This window comes from Rhinolophus sinicus, linkage group LG04 (assembly GCF_036562045.2).
Source record: "Rhinolophus sinicus isolate RSC01 linkage group LG04, ASM3656204v1, whole genome shotgun sequence".
Lineage (NCBI taxonomy): Eukaryota > Metazoa > Chordata > Mammalia > Chiroptera > Rhinolophidae > Rhinolophus > Rhinolophus sinicus.
The window spans coordinates 186,645,706-186,662,430 of NC_133754.1; the positions used below are offsets into that span (position 1 = coordinate 186,645,706).

At 55.7% G+C, this 16,725-nt stretch overlaps 1 protein-coding gene across 1 annotated transcript in view; it reads right to left on the reverse strand.

Annotated features, from left to right (window-relative positions):
- VAV2 (vav guanine nucleotide exchange factor 2) overlaps positions 1-16,725 on the reverse strand; it is a 151,546-nt gene that overhangs the window by 118,399 nt on the left and 16,422 nt on the right. The window lies entirely within an intron of this gene.

Here is a 16,725-nt window from a genome sequence, read left to right on the forward strand (position 1 = left end):
GCTCCTGAGGCTGCGTTCCTAACACGTTCTAACATGAAGTGCCTCACTGGATTAACTCCGTACCCGGAGGGCACGGGCTGGGCATTTGGTATGTGGGAGCCATAAACCCATCCAGGCCAGCTCAGCGTGGGCGTCCACGAGGCAAGGACAGAGGTGCACACTGAGACTCACCCACGTTTCACTCATGCTCATCACTGACCGTTCACTAAGTGCCCGACGGCTTGATTTCTAGACAGCCACAGAGAGCCTGTGCCCGCTCACTGGAAATTTAGACGCAGGGACAGACTCAGGTGAAGGGCTGGCCAGAATCAGAAGCCATGGCAGGCCTGGCATAAACCAAGTTGCACAGAGAAATAATAGAGTGCTTGTCACAGAACACTGTGAAGGTGTTTAATGCCACTGAATGGTACACTTAAAATGGTTAAAATGGTACATGTTACATTTTGTGTATTTTACCATGATAAAAAAAAAATTTTTTTAAAGAGAGACACAGAGATACAGACCCACAGGGAGGAGGCACTTTGCAGACGGAGGCAGAGATTGGGGTGATGGTCCCACAAGCCTAGGACATCAGAGATGGCCAGGGAACAACCAGAAGTTGGGAGAAGCCTGGGACACGTTTTCCCTCAGAGACCCCAAGAAAGACCAGTCCAGCTGACACCTTGATCTTGGACTTGTGGCCACGAGCAAATACATTTCTGTTACCTTAAGCCCTCGGGTCTGTGGAACAGGAGGACGCAGCCTGGGCCTGCAAACCAAAGAGGCGGGGTCTGAACCCAGCCGACCCCCTTCATTCCTGCTTGCTTCAGACCCTCGTCCCCTGCCTGCCCTGCAGCATGCTGCAGCTTCCAGCCTGGCTCCACTATTTTTTGCACATCACTCGTCTCTAATTTCCACTAAGCATTTATTTTAATTCCTTCTCAGCCTCCCATTTTTAGAGTTAATTACACAGCTCCTAACCACAATCGCAGCCGGCAAGACCAGGCTTCCTTTCAGGGCTCAGAAGGGGACACAGCGTCTGCCTGGCCTGGCCCCACCCCCACCATGGCCGCTCGGGCCCCTAACCTTCCAGAACCACACCCCGGAAGCTCTGGGCCCACCCCAGGCACCCCAGGCCAGCCTCTGGGAAACTGAGCCGCAGAGTCAGGCTTCAGGGAAAGGGACACAGCAGGACTGGGAGAAAGAACCTGGACGCCCGCATCAGGCTCTGAGGTGGGCGGAGGCCGCCCCCGCACCAGCATCCACTCACGGAGTTTCCTGTATGCCTGGTGCCCCACCCCCCAAGAATTTAACCCATTTTACACGTAAGGACACTAAGGCCCAGAGAATCAAGAACTTTGGCTCCCAACTAGAAGGTGGCAGAGCTGACACTTGAACTCACATCTGCTTCAGAGCGTGCAGGCCCTTTGATAGGACGGGGTCTGTCCCAGGGACCCATGAGCCCTGGGTCCTACTTGTCAACAGCATCCCTTTCCTTCTCCTAAGTGGCTGGTTTGCATGATAAGTGATGTGGTCACTACCTATTTCACTGTATACACTTAGGGAAACTGAGGCCCAAGAGGTCGTGAGGGGGCAGGGCAAGGCAGAGCCATGCCCGTGTCCAGATTCCTGGGCTACTTCTCTTTCCATTAACTGGGAGCAGCGGGCGGCTGCTGCTTCTGCGGCTATGTCCACTCACATGTCTGTTGGTCCCCTCTGTCCCCGCCACCCCTGGGCCCAGGAGGGCATGTGGCCCAGGCCTGGCCAATCAGACCCTCACGGTCCCTTGACCCCAGCAGGCACAGGTTCAGATTCTGGGAGAGAGACTCCTGAAGGCATGAGAGTAAGGACACAGGCCCTAAGCAGCTGTGGGCGTGTCGCAGCCACAGGCTGGGTGATGGTGGGCGAGGGAAGGCCTAGACAGCGGCCAGTGCGAGGCCAGAAGCTGCCCATTCTTGTCCTGTGGCCAGAGAAGGCCTGACGCCGGCCGTGTCCCTGTGGCTTCAGAGGCAAGTGGCATTCTTCTCTGCTCCCGGCCTGCGGGGCCCTTCACAAAGGGCAGCCACAGCTTCACCAGCATCTTGAAGCAAACGCTCAACCTCAGAAGACCGGCTAAGTGGCCACAATAAGCCTCTGTCCCCAAAAAACTGGCCCCACGACAAGCGGCCCAGAACTGAGCCAGCCCCCGCTATATTTGTTTAGTGCACTACGTGGGGCATAGGCAAGCCATCGCCTGCCCCCCAGCCCACAGGGAGGGCTCTTGCCTCCCGTTCAGGCCTGGCTGAGGCGGGGCAGCCTGCCCTGGCCGAGTCAGCCTCCTGTCAGAACCACGCATCAGCGTCCTCAGACCTAACGGGGCTGAAACCAGATGGGCGTGGGACAGGCTTCCTGCCCAGCACCCACCCCCCAGGCGCTACGGGCCAGTGCAGCCAGGACTGCCGCTTACTGTCATCTGTCATTCAGTTCCCATGAGGCCCCAGCTCAGGGATCCTGGATGTCAGCGGCAGAGAAGGGACCTGAGAACAAGGACCCTGAGCCTGAGCCACAAGGCCCCAGTTGTACCCTCAGGGACGAGGGCAGAGTGGGCTTTCTGGCTCAGCTCAAGAGACCCACTGTGACCACTTAGTGGCCAGCCTACTGACTGGGGAGACACTGCCAGGGACACCTCACCCTGCCGAGGGCACACAGAGGCCCTGCCCCACCAGGCAGGCAGCCTTCAGGCCACCGTGGCCCCTCTGTTACCCCTCACTTGGCCCACTCACTCCCCAGGAGGTGCTGGAACGGGTGACAGAATGGCCACCCTGCCCACGCAGCTCACATTCTCTGGCACCTAACGCACATGGGGAACCAAGGGCCACGCTTCATGCCCACATTCCCTCACAGGCTGCTCTCATACCTCAGCACTGAGGGGCAGGCGCAAAGGGGAAACTGAGGTGCAGAGAGGGAAAGCCACTTGCGTGAGATTGCATGGGGCAGGGCAGGAAGGCACAGCTCCACAATGCCAGCCCAGACCCCACGGAGAGAGTGCCTGGCGGTGAGAGCCGTGGCCTGGCCTTGGGCCTGTGCCGGCTCCAAATCAACAGCCACCTGTCCTCTCCATGCCTCGGTTTTTCCATCTGTAAAATGAGGAAATAAAATCCTGACTTCCAGGATGCTGGAAGATAAGTGCCTTAAGAAGTGACAGTTGATGCTCGGGCCGTCTCCCTAAGGAGGCCCTGAAGTCCCTATTCCCACAGTCCCTGTGATCTGTGCTCGGGCCAATATCCACGGCCGCCCCTGCCCCACCCCACGGTCAGCTAGAGGAGTGGCTCCACCCTGAGGGCCCTGGGCCCTCCAGCCACACCTCCGGCAGCCTCTAATGACCAGCCTAACCGCTGCCACCGCTGGGGGGAGACTACAGGCCGGCCAAAGGCCCCCCGCTGATCTGAGGCTCTGGCCAAACCAGCCAGACAACAGGGAGGTGACAAGCACCGTGTCGCACTCCCCCAGCTGCAGAAGACCCCTGGGCCCCACAGCCCTGGAGACAGATGGGGCACAGCAGCTTCCCAGCCAGCGAGAGAACAGGAATGCTCTTCAAAACCTCTGCATCTTTCTGAGAGAAGTGGGGGTCTCCACAGCCGAAGTTCATGTCCTATAAGAGAGGCTGCAAAAAGTGCCTATAGACACACTGAATTTTCTTTTTTTTTTTTTTTTTTTTTTTATTAAATTTATTGAGGTGACAGTTGTTAGTAAAATTACATAGATTTCAGGTGTACAATTCTGTATTACATCATCTATAAATCCCGTTGTGTGTTCATCACCCAGAGTCAGTTCTCCTTCCATCACCATATATTTGATCCCCCTTACCCACATCTCCCACCCCCCACCCTGAATTTTCTTGAAATGTCTCACAAGTGGCACTAAAACAGCTTCCCAGTGACAAATCATGCGGTCAGGGTGGTATCAGTAAACCCGGCAGCCAAGCTGCTGGGGCCTGCCTGTCTGAGGCTCTGACTGGCAGCTGACGATGTCTTTGATCAATGAAAAATGGGAAACTGAATCAATTGGTTTTATTTATGCCATGCTCATTCCAAAAACTAAAATAAAAAAAATAAAAAACATTTAAAGCTGCTTCATAATTATTTAATAGACGAAGCTTGCTAAAATGGATCTTTCAACTTTGGGGCCCTGGAGATAAAAAAACAGGTGGCTGTGAGGTGACAAGCTGTCCAGACCTCCATGGAGACAGAAGCTGAGACCATCTTCTCCCCTTGGGTCCCAAATACCCTGGACAATGACCCACAGCAGGAGCTCAACATGTAGGGAAGGGAGGGAGGGAGGGACGGAGGGAGGAAAGGAAGGAGGAAGGAAGAAATGATTGTCTAGAAAGCATCCTTAGCTGACATCTCTGAAGTGGCCCCTGCTTTTCCCCCACACAGTGGTGATCCATCACGGCTTTAGAGGTATTGGGGCCCCCACCAACAGCAGCTGCTGCTTGAGTGGCAACCATCACTTCCAGAAGCATCTCTTCTGCAAACAAGCAGGCAGGTGAAATTTGGGGTCTGGCCATGTCTATTACTCCTGCACATGTCAGTCCTGTCCTTGGGTCTCCTTGCACCAGCCGGTTAGGGCCATCAGCTCACTGGCAGGTTGGATCATTTATCGTCCATTCTACAGTAGAAGAAACCGAGACTAGGGAAGCAGATCTGGCGTTGGAACTCCACAGCACAGAAAGGTTTCCCGTGCCAGCTCCAGGACCACCAAGGCCGCCTTGACTGCCCCCAGCACTGAGCTCTGGGAGGCCTCAGACTCCAGCTCATCCGCTGCTCCAGGCAGAGAAAGCACAGCTCAGCCGGGGATTTATCTGAGGAGCATTGGGGATTCGATTATGTCTGGACAATTGAACACACACATTTCCTCCACGCGGGCCATTCCCCGAGCTGCACACACACCCCACCGGGAGACAGAGGCTCGATCGGGCACCAGCAGGCTGACTGATGAACCCAACAGCCTGTGTTGCAGGGCCCCCCACCCATCTCTCTGCACCAGCTGTAGGGAGGGAAGGGCAGGATTTTCTTTGTGCAGCCAAGTCTTCCAGGGGCCGGCGGTGCCACAGATCAAGGGCAAGCCACACTGGGCATGGCGTACTGCTCACGGTCTAACAGCTTAACCCAAGGCCGCTACAGTTTATTACCCAGAAAGAACCAAGTCAGCTACGTGTTCCGTTCCACTGTTTGGTGAAGTTTATAGCATTTTAGGTCCACTAACTCTCAGATGTACTGAAGCATCCTCAGATGGTATTTTCACTTTCCCCAATAATAAGTTAGCGCTGGGCTAGCACCAGGCGCTGCACTAAACCCTTTATGTTCATGGTCTGGTTCATTCTTCTGATTCGATCATACCCCTGTTTTACAGGTGGAGAAAGGGTTTGGAGACCACCAAGTGGACAGGTAGTGAGGGGAGGGCCCAGCTCTAACCCAGGTGGTCTGGTCCAGTCCTCAAAGTCTTGGCCAAGAAGCCAGGCACCTCCCATGAGAGACCCCCAAAGCCATGGATGGGGAAACCCTTCCTGGGCCCATATCGCAGTCGGCCGGGCCAAGCTATAGGATGAAGACAGCCGCGCAGGGTCTCCTTGGGACGCTGGCTCTCTCTGTCTCTCTGATCGCAGCTCCCCTGGATGGAAGGTCCCTCTCAGGGAGCCTGGTGCCTCCTCCACCCTAAGGCACCATCCTCCAGACTGACTACCAAAATGTGATTCAAAACGTGCCCAGCCTCCTCTGTGCTAAGGAGGGGGTCCCTCCAAGGCAGATGAGTCCCAGCCTCAGCAAACTTCCTGACCCCTAACCCCTAACCCTGGACCCTCCTCCCACGAGGATGTCCTGACTCATTTCTGGTGCACTCTGCACTCTGGTCACTTCCGGGAGAACTCAGCATGCTCCTCCGCCTCCTGCCTGGCCCCTCCCCTCTCCCCCTTTGCTTCGTGAGAAGGTGGCAGGCTCTCTGGATGCTGCAGACACAGCACTGACACCTGGCACCCTCGGGGCTCCGGGCCTCTGATCATGCTGTTTCCGTAGCCCCTGGCCCCGCTGAGCTCACCCCACCCTCACCACAGCCTTCCGCAGTGGTCACAGCTGCATATGGCCACCTGCTCACACACTCCCAACAACTGGCATCATGAAACAGGGAGGGGGCTTCCCAGTGACAAAGGGGAGGGGGCTCAGTGCAGTCATGGGAGGCAGGTTCTGGATGGTGAGGAGGTCAAGCTCTCCAGCAGAAGGGAGGCATGCTGGCGGCCAAACAGAGCCAGGCTGTGCCAAGCTGGTGACGGCTACAAAATGATTACCCATGTCCTGATCTTAAAAGACTTCCTTTCCTCATCAACACTTGGGGAGAAACTCACCAAGAAAAACAATCCTGGAAAAGTACAGCTTGGAGGTCTGAGCTGGGGGTGGGGGCAGCTGGGGAGCTCCACTCGCAACTCTACGTTCCTGTTCAATCCACTTAATAGACACCTAATAGGCACCTACTGTGTGCCAGGCCCTGCCCTGGGGTCCCCAGTTCAGGGAACACAGAGGAGACGCAGCAGGAACTCCTCTGAGCCCACAGCTGTCCCAGGAAAGAACCAGGGAAACCCTCCACTACCTGGAGGGAAACTGTTCCCAGCAGTCCTCAAAAGAGCCGAACCTCCAGCTAATGGCCTGTTAGAGACGAAGGGATAAAGAGTGGCCCACGTTATCCAGACTTCAAGGTCTAGGTCAAACCAACGGTTTTCTACAAAGCCAGCAGGAAATTGCTTTTCTAGTGTTTCTCTGTGCAGCCATCGTCCCTGAGCCGGCTTCTGAAGGCCGGAGGGTTCAAATCCCCTCTCCTGCTGCATGACTCCTCCAGGCAGGCACGGCTCAGAGAGATTAGCTCAGCGGCTGCCGAGCGCAGTGCCCCCACTCCCCAGGGTCCGATGCCCCTCTTCTCTCCTCTGCAGCCCAGAGCCAGACCATTTGCACTGGCCACAAGCCCTCTGTGAAACCGCCCCTGGCCTCTGCCACTTCATTTTCTCCACCTCTTCTTCCTCAAGGTCAACATCGAAGCGTCTCCATGTTCCTCCAAGCTCTTCTTCCCCAGGGCAATTTAGACAAAAAACAGCGAGCGACGCGAGCAGAATGTGTTTGGCTGCTTGTTTCCCCACTGACCGCTGACACTGAAGCCCAGCGCATCCATAAGGGCCAGCACTCGCCAGACTACCGCCCTCTGGTCTCAAGGAGCAACGCTCCTTAGTACCCCCGCTGGCTGAAAAGACTGGAGGAGAAATGCAGCACCAGAGGGTCTCCCAAACATGAGGGCCGGCAACCACACCGTAGTCAGAACCAAAGGCGAGCGAACCCAGGCCTTCCCTGGGTTCCGGCAGCCCAAGCTCGCCAGCTGGTTGGAGGCAGCCCTTAACCACACCCTGAACCCCTGGCTCCATGACAACACGACAGGCAAGGCCAGCACCCACAGGCCCTTGGCAAAGGCTTGTGGAATGAATAGAGGAAGGAAGGAAGGAAGGAAGGAAGGAAGGAAGGAAGGAAGGAAGGAAGGAAGGAAGGAAGGATTTTGATAAGAAACTGAGGCAAGAATGCTGGTTTCTTCCACCTGCCATCCCAGCTCTCCACTACTCACGGTGTTTTCAGGTCCCCCAACAGCCCCACTCAGCTGGGAGCCCCTGGACCTGGCACTCTGGGGCCCTCAGCAAATGTGGTTTTGACCCCCAAGTCCGACCCAGGGCTCCTTGAGAGACAAGGGCCCCAAAGAGACTCCAAGCCTGTGAAGAAGTCGGGAAGTGGCTGTGCTGGACCCCAGACCCACCTCCTTGCCTCCTCCGTCTCACCATCATGGCACGTACCTCCAGCTCCAGACACCCCTGCATTGGGGCAGACACAGTCAGCTTTCAGGCAGATGTGGGTTCAAATCCTGGAGCTTCCCCCCGCCACACCCTTCCTGGGAACCCTGCCCCTCATGACTCCAGATCCAGGCTGACCACACATCTCAGGCCCCCAGACCTGCCTGTCTAGCGACTGCCTCCAAGTCTCTATGGAAAGGTGCCCAGCTCGAGCACCCCAAAATCAGGGGACCAAAACAAACCTGTGGTTCTCTACCCCCGGGTGTTCCTCGTTCATGAAAGACACCCCCAACTCACCTACGGGCCGGAGCCAGCACCTGCAGGCAGCTGGGACCCCCTAAAACCCCTTACAACCCGATCATGCAAGTGACCTCCCACGTGTGGCAACCCAACGTATTACATGTGGCATTTTTAAGGTCTCATCACCATGAACACCAAGGGCCATAAAACATCCTTCTCCAAAGAGCCGAAAATGCTGCAGAGACTCACGCAAAGCCGCATGTGAGGCTCATAGGGGATCCCTCCTCAGGTCAGCACACAGCATTTCCAGAAGGAAAAACGAAACGTCACGTTCAGTTACCCCCCAGCTCTTGGTGGTTTCTGAGAAGAGGCAGGGGCCCCAGCGACAGCTGGCTTCCCCCCCGGAGACACACCACAGCTAATATCTTTCCATCAGTCAGTCCACCCTCGGCCCACCCGCAGAGGGCCTGTCCCCACGCACATGGCTGAGGCTGCTGAATCAGCTCTGTCATCCTGTGGGGACGGGAGGTTGTCACAGAGCCAGAAGGCAAGGCCCAGCGAGGAGCAGTCCATGTACCGTCTAACGTGGGAGTGGCCCTTCCAGCTGCCTCGCTCTCTGCAGGCGCCACAAGGCGATTCAAGAAGCGTCTCTCTCCATACATCGGAAAGGAGCCAAAGTGCCCGGGGCAGGAGCAGCACACAGTAGGTGCTCAGTGAAATCTGAGTGAGCGTCCCGGGAAGGTTTCGGGAAGGCGGGTTGCTGGTGGCTGCGCAGGCAGGTGTGGTGTGCGTGTGTCAGGGTAACTAAAGCTAAAAGCCTAAGCACAAACATGTCTGCAGGTCGACCAGGAGAAACGTTCTGAAGTCCAGGCACGTGGTGGTAAGACGTAAACACATTTCCCTGTTCTTAACTGCACTTCATTCCCATTACACTATGCTTGTGCTCCATAAATGCAAGTTTAGCTCCGTGAGGAAGGAGGAAGGCACTTCCTCCTCCTGCTGCCCCAACGACACCCACATGATGAAAAAGCACCAGGACACTCTGCCAGGGCCCTGCTTCTCTGAACACCTGTCCACGGACAGGGCCTTCAACCCATCAGGAGCCCCTGCCCCTTCAGGGTCACGATCCTTCAGTCAATCAACTATTCATTCATTCATGCCCCAAACAGTCACACGTCATTTCTGACCCAGGTTTAGGGACCCCACGGGAGCCACACCCTCCATGAGGAGCCAGGTGAGGGCCCATATCCTGATGCCAACAGGAGGCTCCCCCACTGTCCTTTCCACTCCCAGCCCCGCCCCCTGCAAGGCACGCCCTTGAAATATTAAATCTCAGGCTTGGCTTCTGAAGTCATTTCTCTTCCCATTCACATGAAATCAATGCGACTGCTGCCTGTCCACAGGCTCAGAGAGGCCACCATGGCCCCCAGCAGCAATAGCGGCCTCTGCTCCCCACCTGGGTACAATGCACCACGGGAACGCTCCAGAACTGGGCCCCGTCTTATGCACAGCCCGAGGACAGAAGGACACTGGAGATACACCTATCCTCGGAACACAGCTGGCTGGGTCACCCCGGCAGGTCTCTGCACCGCTCAGTGCCTCAGTCTCACCCATTCAGTGAAGCTGAACACAGTCCCTGGAGCTCCGAGCAGGCAGACCCCCCACCGGTTTCTGCAGGAGTGGGGAGGGAGGGCGTTGTGCAGCTTCAACACGGGGTTCAGTAAGAGACCACCTCACGCCATAAGCACGGCTACTACAGAAAACACAACGTAACCGGTGTTGGTGCGGATGTGGACACACGGGACACCTTGTGCACTGTTAGCGGGAATGGAAAATGGTGCTGCCACTGCGAAAAACTGCATGGAGGCTCCTCAGAAAGTGAGAAACAAATACCTTATGAACCAGCAATACCTCGTCTGGGTATTGTCAACACAAGTTCAATGCCACAAATCCAATGGCAACAGGAGTCCCCAGTCTGGGGTGCAGTAAAAGGAAAAACTTTTTTCAGGTGACCAGTTTACAAACCAGGGAAATGCAGACTCCTGAGGAAACTAAAAGGGTGTTCCCTCAAGATGAAGGGGAGGTTCCTTAGATAGAGAAACTGCCCACCCTAGTCCCTGATTGGTCCATTTTTATGCAAATGAGGGGTTCAAATTTATACCATTTGATTGGTCTAAATAGCACTGTCCTGATTGGTCAGAATCACACATCCTGATTAGTCAATATGGAGCCACTGTGATTGGTCAGCAAAGATGCAAATGATAATATAGCTATGTGGCTCTGATTGGGTAGGGAAAGCTCTCGGCTGACCCATTGGTTGAAATATGATCCTAGGAATTCCTCTATACGGGTTTATTCTGAAGGCAGGAGCACAGTGCAGGAGGCTGGAGATTCAGTCTGTAGCTTTTCCCTCAAATGCACAGTGCATAAGAGGCCTCTGTAAACAATGACTGCTAGACCCTGATTAGAAATTTGGACCCAGTTAACTACAAAGACTCCTTTTTGGCAGGTATATTCCTTCTTGGGGTACCAGTATATATCCACAGAATTGAAGGCACAGTCTCAAAGAGATATCTGTACACCCATGTTCACAGCAGCACTGTTCACAACAGCCAAAATGGAGACGCAACCCATGAATCATGAACAAACAAAATGTGGTATCTACATACAATGGAACACTATTTAGCCTTCAAAAGGAAGGAAATTCTGGCACCTACTACAACATGGATGAACCTCGAGGACATGATGCAAAGTGAAATAAGCCAGTTGCAAAAGGTCAAATTATGTAGGATTCCACTCATATGAGGTACTCGGTCAACTTCAGAGAGGCAGGAAGCAGAATGGTGGGTGCCAGGGGCTGAGGGAGGGGATGGGAATGTTTAATGGGTACAGTTTCATTTGGGGAAGATAAGAATGTTCTGGAGATGGATGATGGGGATGGCTGTGCAACAGTGTAAATGTATTTAATAACCACTGAACTGTGCACTTAAAAATGGTTCAGATGATCAACGTTATGTATGTGTATTTTACCATAATAATAAAAAAAAAAAACTAGTTTGAAAACCAGATGGCCTCCCAGGTCCCCCCAGCACGGGACCCATACCCCGGATCATGGGATTCACCTTGGGCCTCCCCTTCGTCCACCCACACCCAGCCCCCAGCTCCTTCCCGCCCCGTGGCCCTCAGCAACCGGCCTCCTGGAGGATCTAGGGCTCCCTCAGGCGAAGGAACAAATAAGGCCTCGGCCTCGGTGATGGACACAGTGGGTCTGGGGGCCCCAAAACAGGGGTGTAGATACCTCCTGGTGGCAGGGTCCAGAGAACTTTGCCTTTCTTGAGTTGTTTCATATTTTTATTCTTCCAACGCGTAGGCATTCCTTTTGGGATTTCTTAAAAAGACATTTCCAATTTGGATTGGGCTTAAGGGGAGTGGGTCCCATGAATGTGTTAAAAATACAGCCCAGCAGCCAGCACTGCAAGTGTCTGAGGAAATCGCCTTCAAGATGTCAGAAAAGCAAAGATCAACTGGAGAAGCTGCACTTTCTGGAAATTCCAGCTGAACCAGTGCCAGGCCCCAAAGGCAGAACATGGAGGGGCTCGGGGAGTGGGGAGTTGGGTTCCATTATTTGCCCAGTGAGCAGCTGGGTTTTCTCCCCTGAACTGCAGGTCAGGAATGTTCACAGCTGCAGACTCACCCTCCGCCCCCACCCGGGGAGTGGGAGGGAGGCTGGGCCGAGGCCTGGGGACAGAGTCTGTCCAGGGGGAGGATGGGGGCAGGAAACGCCCCTGGTTGTTTTTGCACAGGAAAGCTGAGCCAGAGCTGGTATTTCAGTCCCAGGAGCCAAGCTCCACTCCCAGCCCCACCTGCTCAGAGAGCAAGGGGAGAACAGTCCTGGCGCTGGAGTGGAACGTGGGGCTTACCTGCCCAGGGGCACCCAGGCCAGGGCTCCCGCTGCAACAGTCTCTCTGGTCTTTCCCCTTCCGAAAGGCCTTGCCCCTCGGGTGCTCTCTGGGACGGGATAACCATGACCACTTTACCAGGTGGGGAAACTGAGACCCAGACCCACACTGAGGGGCCTTCTCCTGTGTCCACTGCCAGTGGGTCCTGTCCAATTTTAACAAGAGACAAGCCCAGGACATCATTCCAGGGGATAAAACTTTTCTTTGTCTCTTCCCCCAATATAGAAACAATGCCTCTTAGATAAGAGGGAAGGTGGAATAAAATAAAAAGCCACGTGATCTTATACCCTAAAGCACCACTTATCATATGGGGGCTTTTTTTTGGCCAGCTTCTTGATTCTGCTTTTTATTTATTTTTTTAAACAAAAATGACTGCTGGGAATAACACCCAATTCTGAGTGCTGGCAGCAGAGGCATTCCCCTACACACAGGGCTGAGTGTTTGGGAATCTCCCCTGGCCTGGGCCACACTTTCCTTATCCAATCCCCTCCCGAGGGGCTTTCCGGTTGTTTCCACAGTTTCACTATTACATCTGCGTGACAGTGAGTGCCCTGTTCTGCCAGAGGGTGAGGGGTGGTAGGGCCACCAAACCCAACTGTCACAGTCCAAGGGCCTTCAGCCCAGACAGGCTCCACCAAGTGGAAATGGCTGGGCCAACAAGGACCTCGGAAAGCCCCGGGTTCCACCCACTTTCATTCATTCACTCATTCTCCATTCATTCATTCATTCATTCATCCGTCCCTCATGCAAATGGCTGTCAGGCTTTGCTTTGTGCCAGGCCTGGGGGCACCAAGAAGAAAGTGCATGCCCTTGCCTATCCCCCCACAGAAGAGGCCGTTACATGGGGCTCCCAGGCTGTGCTCACAAGGTGCCTGCCCTCCCCGAGTTATTTTCAGGAGGAGGAGCAGGGAGGCCAAGGGAAGTGAGAGGGCAGCAGAGCGGCTCGGAGAGGGTGAGAACCTGCAGCCCAGCAGCTGCAAACCAAGGGGCCGCCCAGGGTGGGCCCAGCAGGGACCGAAAGGAGCCCCAGAGGATGGAAACTCCGGGCGTAGCCTCCTCAGTGCACATGGGACACCAAAATGGGAGACCGAAATAGCAAACCGAAAGGCACCAAGGAGACCCTGCTGCTGGTGGGCCCTCAGTACCCAGGGTGGACCAGGGACACTCAAGAATCTCCCATAGTGACCACCCAGGCCCCAGGGCCTGTCAGCTCAGGCAGCTGCAATGTGGAAAGTCCAGCCAGAGGCACAGCTAGGAACCCCAGGTCTAGACCCCCAAGCAGCCCCACCAGACCCAGTCCTGGGCTTCTCTCCACGCTTCCCCCATGTCCACCTTCTCCACCTCCTGCCCACCCTCCTCTGCCCAGCTGAAATGCCACCTACTTCCCAAGACCTCTCCACGCCTCAATGCCCACCTCTCCCTACCCCGTCACACTCCACCGTACTCCACCGTCTAGTTCACCATTCAGCAGGGCCTAAACCCCACACCCTCTCCCCACCAGGAGCCCAGGGCTGATAAGGCACCAAGTACCCAGAAAATGCCTGGACAGAAGAAAGAAGAAGTAGGGTACAGCGGGTTGAATTGTGCCCCCCACAAAAAAAAAAAAAAAGAACCAAAGAAGCCCATCCCATCACTCCTGGAACTTCGGAATCGGACATTATTTGAATAAGGGTCTTTGCAGGTGTAACTGAGGTAAAGACCTCACAGTGCAGTCATCAGGTCAGGGTGGGCTGTAAAACCCACGAGCAGTGTCTTTTTAAGAGATAAAGAAGGAGAGAGACCATGGAGGAGGAGGTCACGTGGAGACAGAGACCTAGGGCCCCCAGGAGCTGGGAGAGGCAGGAAGGACCTTCCCCTAGGGCCTCCAGAGGGAGCGCAGCCCAGGACACCTCCATTTCAGACCCCTGCCCAGAACGCAAGAGAACACATGTCTGCACACGCACGTGCAGGGGGCTCTGGGGAACCTGCCGCCCCAGCCTCTGGGCCTTCACTTGCAGACATTCCTCTGCTGGTCCCTGCTCACTTCTCCACTATCAGAGGGAAGAATCCGCGATGAACAGATAAGCAGGGGTGGGGGCCCACGTGCTCTTTGAGGCCTGACATTCCAAGCCCTTCTGGATAGATCCTGCCTGCTCAAAGCCATCGTCACTGCTGCATGGGGAGGTCAGAGATAGAATGTCCTGGTCTGTGGGGAATTTCATCATCTCGCAGTGTAGATTCTAAATCACAAGAGACTGAAGACTTATTTCCCGGCCTCCCCCTGGTCCCTGGAGAGGCCTCTGCCACCAAACAAAGACCAAGGCAGCTGGGGGGGGGGGGCCACCCGGAATGTGCAGGAGAACCCCACCGGAGCCGTTCACCCAGAAGGCTCCCCCTGAGCACTGTCCAAAGGAACCCCCAACCTGGAGAATGGCTCCACGAAGCTTCGTCCCACATCCCACCTCTACCTCACAGTACTGCCCATTATTTCCTCAAGCCAGGAAATCAAGCACCAATCTGAGAGAGGAAAGAAAAAGTTAAGTGCATTATTTCCCTCTTCACTAGGAGTCAGCGAATGCCAACAGGCACAGAGAAGGGCGGTGCCCACAGAGGGCAGGCTCCTTCCTCTCAGTTTACAGGACGATCCACCAGGCCAGACATGTGGCACTCTGTCCACCTGACTGCACGACACCCTCTGTTCAGCAAAGGGGCCCCGGACTCAGGGAGAAGGGCGTCCCAGACCCAGGGACAGGGAGTCCCAGACCCGGGGAGGTTGTAGGGAAGCCGCTGCTCCTCCGGAAGACAAGCTCCTTATCAGTAGCACTGGGTGGACCCTCACTGAACCAGGCCAGGGAATGAAATCCCCAGGGCCAGCACCAACAGTGTGGGAGCAGAGCTGGGAGCATGAAGCAGGAGAGGTCATCTATGGGGGAGCTCGAACTGGCCTTGGAGGAGCATGAGGAGGGGGGAGCAGCAGGAGGCAGGAGAAATCCCATGGTTGGGTACCCCAGGCAGGCTTCAGGGCTGACCACAGACGCGGCACCGTGGAGGGGGGGCAGACAAGCAGAGCACGTCCCCCTCCATCGCCCACACGCGGCGACATCACTAATCCATCTGGCCGCCCCAGCAACCGCACACACATGCCCCTCCCCATCCTTCTCAAGGGTGCTTCCCAGGCAGGCTGGGCCCAGGACTCGAGTCTGAAACTGCCAGTGAGGGCTGAGGGTCGGCTGCAGCCGAGGAGCCCAGGGCAGCAAAGGGAAATGTGGAACTTTAATGCCGAGGATGGCTCTCCACTAAATGGCTTTGCAGCCAGAGGTGGCCAGGGTTCCTCTGATGAGAACCAGGGTCTCAGAACACTGGTGTCTGTGGCTGTGGACCCCCATGAAAGGTCTGAAATCCCCTGTCCACTCTGGCTGGGATGGGGACACCGAGGCAGTGTGTGTCCCAGCCCCTTTCCATGGACCCACACTCAGGCAGGGGTCACAAGAAGGCTACTTCTGCTCGAGGGTCTGTACCAGCAACCCTGCCCCTTCCTGACATGGAGCCAAAGGGCCGGCTCAGGAGAAAACTGGCCAGGAGGGCACGGAATGCCTGGCAGCTGACCACTGGTTCCCACAGATGGCACGAGCAGCAGCGGGTTTCATTTCCTGTTTACAATCCCCACGCTGGAGAGTTCAAAGAACTTCTCAGCCAGCAGCACCTCACTCTTTAAGAAACAAGGACAAATGACATCCGAGCTGCTGGGGGAACAGGCCACTAGAAGCAATCCAGGAATTGACACACCACAAATCAATGAGTCTGAAGGAGCACAGAAGGGCAGCCTTGATCTTCAGAGGTCACAGGGAGCTGGGCCACCCCCTTGCTCTGCACCCACCCCTAGGCTTAGAGTGGGGAAGGGACACCCCCCAGAAGACCCCACCCTGCCTTCTCGTCCCACAGGGGTCCATGCAGAGCCCCAGCATTGTCCCCCATCTCCTGACAGCTCGGTCCTGGGACACACCCTCCTGAATGGCCCTCAGCCACCATCCTCAGGTCACCATCATCCCCACCTGGGTTGGGGACATCGGGGGACCTCATGGAAGAAGTCAGGGGCTGGACAACAATGCAGGATGACAATCTGGCCCAGTGCCAGAGATGGGACAAGCAGTAGACAGGAGACCAATGGGAGGCCCCCAACCCCAACTCTGCCCACCAGCCCCTCTGACCCTCATGAGAACCTGGGAGCAGAGGCTCCAGAACACATAGCTGGGCACAGAGAGAGGGATAAAGAAAAAGGGGCACAGGGGCTATGGTTCCTCTGCAGAGAGAGGGTGGGGGGAGTGGGCTCCATCTCCACACTCATCGTCCCCTGGGCCCCACAGGTCAGGGGGCCGCGGGGCGCCTGCCCAGGCCCTCCCTCCCAATCCGACTCTCCATATACAGACAGGAAAGTGACACCCCCACCCCAAGCCTTGAACGTCTCCGGGGCCCTGGGCCCCTGCACCAGGAACACCCATGGTTCAGTAATAACCTTATCAACATGGAGGAAACTGAAAACACCATTTGGGAGGAGCTCGGCGAGGTCGCTGACCGCCTTACACAGTTTTCTGGATTTTTTTGTTCCAACGTCCAGTTTTCTTACACCAAAGTTCTCTTCTCTGCCTCCACATTTATTACACGGTGGAGGTTTCACTCCACGGGCCTGGTGATCCCTACACGTCAGGCCACCTT